The following is a 9081-nucleotide window of genomic DNA, read 5'->3' on the forward strand; positions in this document are numbered from 1 at the left end:
GTATATATATGGGTTCGTGGTGCATTTGCGGGTCGAAACCCTACCCCTCCGTCGTCGCGTCTCTCCGCAATTCCCCACTCCCTTCCTCACATTTCTCATCGCCAGTGAGCCCCTTCCACCTCCAGCCGCCATGTGGAGCTCCGGTCGGGGCTCCGGGAGCAGCTCCGGCGGGGGCGGTGACCCCGAGCGCGAGCGGCGTGTCCGCTCGGACGACGCGAGGAAGCGCGGGCGAGGAAGTGGACGGACATGGGCCTCTCGCCGCCGCCAAGCTTCCTCGTCCACGAGACGGAGGAATACGACCGTCGGCACGGGCGTACGTCCTCCTTAGCCACGGGCTCGTCCTCCGCCGCGAGATCTTCCCACGCCGTGAGCTCTTCCTCGTCCTGTGTGAGGCTTCTCCCCGTGAAGATGTAGTGATCGGAGGAGCCGGAGGAGATCGAGGTCGTCGCCGTCAAGCAGGAGCCGAAGGAGATCGAGCACCGAGGTGTTGTCGGGCCCGAAGATTTCGTGGCCGACTTCGACGCGGTCGCCATTGCCGAGCGGAGCATGCACGAGGAGGCGGAGCGTCGGGGCCACGACGACGAGGTCAACGACGTCATCCTCCAGCAGGCGGTCGCGGCCAACCTTGCCGCGAAGGAGAAGGACGATGAGTGGCGGCGCATCCGCGAGGAGCAGAGGTCAAATTTTATCGATCTCTTCAGCTCTGACGAGGACTGAGCTCCTCCACCGCGTCGTCCTTGGCCGCGAGCTCGTCCATTTTGGTATATCGACCTCGGCTCGCCGACGCGATCTAGTAGTAGTAGTAGAATATAGTATGCATGATAATGTACTATGTGATGATGAACTATGAATGACCATGTAGTATGTGATGAACTACTATTGTTGCAATTTCTTCCGCAAAACTTTTTTTTAAAACTATGTAGTTTCATATACGGTTTCTGTTCGGCCACGCACGTTTTCGACTCGCAAACGAGATCTTCGTCGAATTGCAAACACGTTTTGCGGTTCGGGATTTTGCGGGGTCTGCTAGAGATGCTCTAAGAGCATCTCCAGCAGGCACCAAAAAACTTCTCCGCGCGCTAAATTTTGGGTTTTTTGGACGCCGGACAGCTCCAGCAGAAGCGGTAAAATAGTGTGCACGCAAAAAAGGTTGGGCGTGCACTGAAAAAGATATCACGTGCTGCAAATTTGAGGCGCCGTATTGCGCACGCTTCACAATTTACATTGCGTGTTTTTTTGGCGCGTGTTTTTGGGCATCTGGCAATCCGATGTTGGGTCCGGCGTGCTAAAAGTGCTACAATGGCGCGCTAAAACTATTTTAGGGCGCGAAACTTTGTGGGCCGTTCCGGACCACTGGATGAAGATCGTACGATGCTTGGACCTTCTTCTTCCTCACCTCTCTTCTTTCCAGACCGCCAAACATGCCGCCGCCCACTGCGGCCTGCGGCCGGCTGCACTCCCACGACCGCCTCACCGCCCCCTCCGCCGGTCTAGCCGGCGGCGACAGTCATCATCCCTCTAGACCTGTCCGCGTTTGGGTTTTTTCTCCGATGAAGTGCACCACCGCCCCCCACCACCGCCATCCACCACCCCCACCCTAAACCCTAAGGTAGATAATGGGGTAGCCCTCCGGCGAGCCCCTTCCCTCTCCTTCCTTTCATTCGGCGAACTCAGGCGAACTCTCAAAAATCGACTGATCCCAATTCAAATATTAGTCGACTGTCATTTAGCTAAACTGAGACATTTTAGTGATCTAAAGGGAGTACTGTTTTGGGGTTTAACAGATTCCGTGAAATAGTCTGATCGAATATGTGGCAACACATGAAATAATCTGATCGGTCCCGTTGATCAACTCGTGGCACTTTAGTCTCGCTGTTGCCTGGCCTGATGATGTGTGTATATGGCGACAAACTATCGAATGCCGCCAAGGTCTGGAGTCCTGGACATTACATATATGATCACCCCATCGTGCGTCCGTGCAGTTTCTTTCCTTGCCCAACAATTTGTAGGTGTGGAGGTCGACTCCAGACGATTCTCTCCCCAGGGAAAGCGATCGAGCAGGACACGCACTACATCAGCTACATGCTTGGGCTGCACATAGGTGTTTGGTAGCCTGTATGGACCTAGCCTAGTTGTTCTCCTTTCATACATGCTGAGTTTATGCAGTTGCTGTTGTTTGGCAGCGATGTATGCGCTGAGACATGCTGAGCTGAGACTTTGTTGGCCAGCCTGCATGTGTTTAGACATGCTGAACAATTTTAAATTCTGAATATTTTTTTGAATGATGAACAAAATCGGAAAAATATGAACACAGATTCAAACATATTTTGAAAATTTACAATTTTTTAAAATTCTATTTTTTTCAAATAAATTTTGAAATTCTAAACTTTTTTGAAAATTTAAACATATTTGAAATTCCGAGCTTTTTTGAGAATTTAAACAAAATTTGAATTTTTGAATATTTTATAAAAAATTAAATAAATTTGAAATTCTGTTTTTTTAAATTCAAACAATCTTTTATTTTATTTTGAAATTCCGAACATTGTAGATTTTTTTAAAATGTTGAAATTATGGGAAAAAAACTGAAAATTTAAACACTTTTGAAATTCTAAAATTTTAAAAAAATTATTTTTTTTGAAATTCTAAACTTTTCGAAAACTTAAACAAATTTTAAAATTCTAAACATTTTATAAAAATATAAACATATCTGGACGTGGTCTATTGGGTGGGGACGAGAGTCAGGGCCAGTATGGCTGCCTCCATGCACCCTGTCTGGGGTACATGAGATGAGCATAGCTAAGGGCCTTTTTATGCATCAGATGAGCATAGCCCATGTGAGTTCATACACCCTATCAAACAAGCAAAAGTGGGTCGGGTTGGAAACTTTTACCCTCATGCATCCTCCGTGCACCCTAGCAAACACACCCGTAACAAATCATACGAGGCCACAGCGCGAAGCTACTTGGCACCCGGCGTGGGCATAAACAAACGGCCCGTACCCAACAATGCATTGCATTGCATGGCGCCTAACCAACGGCGCACGGCCAGCAAGGTGACAAACACACAGGGAGGAAAATCAATGGACCCGATGGACGGAAGGCACATGCATGGGCGCCTACGCTCTGCATAAAGTCAGTGATATATCATCGGAAAGGTCTGCGTTCTAGTATGTTTGTGTGTATTGTATACACACAGCCTTGTCGTTTTTCTGTATAAAAATTGTGGGCATACCAGATACGTGGCGGGAGGTACGTGCTCGACGGTTGACAAGCACATGCATGCAGTGAGTTCATCGTTTCAAGCATGCATGCAGGCGCGCGGCGCGGTGCATGGCGGTGGTCTGGGCCGACACCAATTTATTTAAGACACGATGGCGGCTTTGCCAGTCGCGAGGCGTATGCTGTTTTGGATGGTACGGTGTGAGAGTCCGATGCCAGCATCGCATGTATACGCGCCTGACCGGCCCTTCCATACTTCTCGTAGGAATTAAGCTTGGTTCCTGCAGGCTCCAGCTGGCTGAGTGATACAGTGCAACATCAAACAACGTACGTGTATGTGAATGCATTCACTGGTGGTAGTTTGGGTTGGTCAGGTGGCCAGATGAATCGGGCGCGTGCACTGTCACCTTGCAAGTTCAGTAGACTGTCCATGTCCGTGCCGATGCATTTGGCGCGTAGCCCCGTGAAAGGAAGGAAGGAAGGAGAGGACTTCGCGGCTGGTAGGCTTCGATGAAATGGTAACGGACTGGGAAAGATAAAAGTCTGGCAGGTTGAGATGTAGAGAACGGATGGTGCATGCAAAATTGCAAATCATGTAAGAGAAACGGAGTACTACTCAAGCTCGTGATATACTTTACTCCATGCGACCATCATGATCAGTGAAAAAACTATACATAGATATTTTATTATTATTTTAGAAAAGGAGGAGGATCACCGGCCTCCGCATTTAAACATGCATGCAACCACTTTATTAATTATTCACACAAGACCATACAAAGTCATACAACAGTAAGACTAAAGTCACCGTCTAGGCAACATGTGTCGCTCCTCGTATCCAGTTGATAATGGAATGCTGGTAGTCTGGGCTTAATACCAAACAGATCCCGTGAATCCGGGTGAGGAAGGAAAGACCCTCCGCCGCTGCCGTTGCACGCACGGGCTTTGCCTGACGCCGACCACCAGCAACGACGGAGGGGGAGAAGGGCGCTGGAGGAAAACTAGGCGGCGGCTGAGCCCTCCCGAGCCGGCTGCGTGGGAGGCGACGCGAGAGGGACGAGGACGTGATCCCAACTATACAGAGATATAGATTGCTGGAGTAATGGAATTCAACAGGCCCCTTTGTCTTCGGCGGCCACAGGCTCACGTACCGACAGCGCCGGGGGAGGAAAGGTCGGGCTTTCCTTGGTCGGGCCCACGAGCAAGGAAACCTCGCGCATCATCTCCAAACCAGCCCAATCTGGACCATCGTCGTTGAGCCCATGGATGCATCCCAGTCGAACCCTAGAATTTTCCCTAGCTTGGCTACGCCCATTAATTTGCTAGGGACAAACTGCCGTTGTACTCACCAAGTGACCAGGGTACGTACTTTGAGTTTTTTCTTTTGAACGAAAGAGGTTTCCCTTCGATTTCATTAATGAAACCAAAAGCGAGCACTACGTACGTACTTTGAGTTGGTCAGGTGGCCAGGTGAATTGGGCATGTGTAACCCGTACGTGCAAGTCGAGTACAGTGTCAACGTCGACGCATTTGGCTCGTAGCTCTAGACGAAATGGAAATGGGAGAAGATCACATTTCGAAGAGAAGTAAAATGTTTGGTAGCCTTGAGATGGAGACGGTTCATAGTGCATGTACGACAAAGTGCTCTCAGACAGGATTCCAAGTCTACTTAGGTTTCCATCTGACTAACTTAAGACTGTAACTGAATGTTTTGCTTACTTTTTGTCCGGCTGTAACAACTGGACGTTGCAAGCAACGGAGAACGCAGAGTTAAGTCAGCGTCCATCACATTTTGCTCCGGTTTTACCCTATTTTTTTTCTTCTTCGCAGTTGTAGAAAACCCCGATCCGATTTTACCATGTAAAAGATTAAGCAGAGGGAAGAAGTTTCAGACTATATCCACCAAGTCCGTCCAACATGAGTGTTCACTAAATAAGAAGAAATTTATATTCAAAGATAACCTAAAGCACTAGCTAATTTATTTATTCTCAAATATATATACTGGTTATATTAGCAGTCGGGGCACCTAAGAATGAGCCAACACAATAATTGTCTTCAAGCGGGCAGTATAGTGAGCACCGTGCGGGAGAACATCGGCCATATCGAGTACCAATCCATCCTGGTCACAGAAACAAAAAATATAGAGCCAACCCGACGATCGGTCGAGGCCATGCATCCATCCAAGACAACGCTTTCGCTGGTAGGAAACAAACTGCCGCCAAGGCTCGCCAACAGTATAAACACTGTGCGTAACTACATTGCCCATGCTGTACGTATGCATACGTATCTCTTCATTAATTCTTTAGTGAGAGACGGAGAACTTTGTACGTAATCTATCTATACATTCGTTCTAGCTAACAGTGGATGGAGCAGAAACTTGGTATGAACGTAGCTTCTAAAGCTAGTATAAAGTTGGGTCACCTATTTTAAAACGGAGGGAGTACTTGTTACCACCTGTCTATGTTATGGTCATCATACTCGACCCATCCTCACCCTCGATATGCCTGCGCTGCTTCTTTGCAATGCTGCTGCTCAAAATTTTAGCTTAGCCAGCGCCCAGCGATGCTCCCCGAGCGGTCTGCTAAAATTGCACCGTTAAAGAGTCGAGCATCAACTTGCTAGACTTCATTCGTACCCATCTGCTGGATTGGCAACTCAACGATCGGTGCCGCGTGCATGCGGGAGAGGCGACAAATGTAACCAAGGGACAAGACACCGCACCGCACGCGGGCACCGAGGGAGACGTGAACGATCAACACCGATCTGCCATAAGGCTGGTCATAGTGAGAAAGAACTTAGGAGTAACATCACACACTTCAATACAACTTTGCTTATGTGGCACGTATTTAATGCAGAGAGAGGTACTTGTGGTAACTAGCTAAGTTACCGGAACATCACACACTCCAAGAAATAATGAGTCTATAACCTAATAAATACATCGTTGCATGATACTACATAGATGTTCCTACCCACTATGGTGATAGTAACATAGTCTAGGAAAGTGTGTAAGTTACTAGCTTATGTTCTTGCCCATTGTGACCAGCCTAAGACTGGTCACTATGGGGAGGAACTTAGGAGTAACATCACACACTCCAATACAACTTTGCTTATGTAACACATATTTAATGAAGAGAGAGGTGCTTGTGGTAACTAGCTAAGTTACCGGAACATCACACACTCCAAAAAACAATGAGTATATAACCTAATTAATACATCGTTGTATGACACTACATAGATGTTCCTACCCACTATGAAGGTAATAACATAGTATAGAAAAATATGTAAGTTACTAGGTTATGTTTTTGCCCATTGTGACCGGCCTAACGCCATTGCCCGCATACGCAGACAAACAATCCGTCTACTTGCGTACGCACGCGCGGGCTCGCTTAAGCCGATCGGTTCATCGCATCGATGTCAATCATCGATTCATCATTGCAGGGCGAGCCCGCGTGTCCTTGTCCATCGCCCTGCCGCGCGTCTTGCTTGTACTTATCTGGGTTCGTCCATCACATTTTACTCCGGTTTTACCATTTTTTGTTCTTCTTTGCAGAAAACTCCGATCCCATTTCATCATTTATAAAAGATAAAACAGAGGGAAGAACTTTTGGACCATTATCCACCAATTCCGTCAAACATGAGTGATCACTAAAAAAAAGTAGAAGACTATATTTAGCTAAAACACTAGCTCTTGTCCAATGACTCACATTCTGTTCTCACTGTAGGTGCTTGATGGGAGACTTATAAATCTTGTACCTCCTCCGTAAAGAAATAATATAAGAGTGTATTTCTTTACAGAGGGAGTATATTGAGAGTTGATGCTTTATGTTGTCTAGCCTGCTACTTTGGTCTTGGCCCGAGAGCTTTTTTTCGCGAATACGCAAGATGCGTATCATTCCATTGATAGGTAGAAAACAAAAGTGACAAGATTACACGGGTAGCACTTTACCATGTACGCAGAGCTGGCGCGGGAAAGTGGTACATGAGCAGAATGGATGGGGGTGCTCAGCCCCAGTCTAGCTATCTACACATCAGGGAGGCAAAAAGTTTGCAATGTCCTTGGCCCCAGCAAAAGCCCATGCCTGAGCGTCGTCCTTGATGACCTGAAGAAGTAGCATAGTGGAGGGGTGCATGTGGTCGAAGATGCATGCATTACGGTGGCGCCAGATGGACCACACAGTGAGAAGGACGAGGGAGGCGAGACCTTTCCGCAAGGCCGCAAGAACCCTCCTGGAAGAGTCAGCCCACCACTCAAGGAAGCAATCGTCGGTGCCCGGGGGTGGTAGCGGCAGCCGGCACCAGGCGAGGATCTCATGCCAGATGATCCGGGAGAATGGGCATTGGACGAGAAGGTGATCGAGGGTTTCCAGCACTTGGTCACAGAAGATGCCGCGGTCGTCATGCGGTAGGCCATGTCGCGCGAGGAGGGCGGCAGACCAGCAACGATCCTGGCTTGCAAGCCACGCAAAGACCCGGATCCGCAGCGGGGCCCACGTGCGCCAGATCAGTTTCCAGTTGGGCGCGATGGTGGAGCTAGCGAACATGGCTCGATAGCAGGAGTTCGCAGTGTAGATGCCCGAGTCGGTCCACCTCCAGCGTAACACGTCGGGGTCTAGAGTTAGGGTAACGGGCTGCAGGGCACGCCAAAGCTCGACGTATTGAACCATCGCAGCCGGCCCCAAGGCACCCTGGATATCTCCCACCCATGCCCTATTGTGGAGGCCCTGCGCGACGGTCGTCGTACGCCTCCGGCGCTTAGGGACCAAGGCAAGGACGGCCGGCGCAAGCTCGCCGACCGAACGGCCCGAGATCCAACGATCTCTCTAGAACAAGCATGAGGTCCCATCGCCAAGGATCCAGTGGGAGGAAGCATCAAAAATCGCCTGGACCTCGGGATCGAAGGGCAGATGGAGGTGTCGCCAGGGACGGGACTGATCGGTGGCCTGAAGCCAAAGCCACCTAGCGCGAAGCGCCACGCCGGTACGTTGCAGGTCCCGGATGCCAAGCCCACCCAACTCCAGGGGGCGGCACACTTTTTGCCAACTGACAAGGCAGCCTCCGCTAGGGGCATCGGCCTTGCCGTGCCAGAGAAAGTCGCGCATGATCCTGTTGATCTTCTTGAGAATGGCGGGTCGGAGCGCCATGGCCATAAGTAGGTGAACGGGCATGGTGGCAAGAACATGGCGCACCAGGGCTAAGCGCTCTCCTCGCGAGAGGAGGGACGCCCTCCAAGTCGGCAGCTTACGCGTCATCCGCTCCACCAGAGGCATAAGAGCCGTCGCGGAGACCTTCCTGATCGAGAGCGGGATGCCAAGGTAAATGATAGGAAAGTGCGCGATCGGGTAGGCAAGCGTGCCCTCGACAAGCGCAGTCTGCTCAGCCGTGCAATGGATCGACGTGGCAGAGCATTTACGGAAGTTGGTGTGCAGCCCGGTCGCGGCGCCGAAGACACGGAGTAGCTCGCGAATGACCTAAAGCTCGTGGTGGTCCGGGTGTCAGAAGATAACCACGTCGTCAGCATACAGGGAGATACTCGAGGCCATCCGGCGCTCGGTGAGGCGGCGCAGCACTCCCGTCCTGATGGCGTGCTGGAGTAGGGAGTTGAGCGCATCAATGACCAGCGTGAAGAGCATAGGAGAGACGGGGTCGCCCTGCCGGAGACCTTTCTCGTGGCAGATGGGGGGGGGGCCGGGTGGCCATTGATGAGCACACGAGTTTTCGCCGTGGAGAGCAGGATGGAGATCCACTCGCGCCACCTTGGGCCAAAGCCAAGGTGCCCAAGAAGCTGTAGGAGAAAAGGCCATGAGACAGAGTCAAAGGCACGCGCAATGTCGAGCTTGAGGAGAATGCGAGGAGCCCGCATGTTGTG

Source organism: Triticum dicoccoides, chromosome 2B (assembly GCF_002162155.2).
Source record: "Triticum dicoccoides isolate Atlit2015 ecotype Zavitan chromosome 2B, WEW_v2.0, whole genome shotgun sequence".
Taxonomy (NCBI): Eukaryota; Viridiplantae; Streptophyta; class Magnoliopsida; order Poales; family Poaceae; genus Triticum; species Triticum dicoccoides.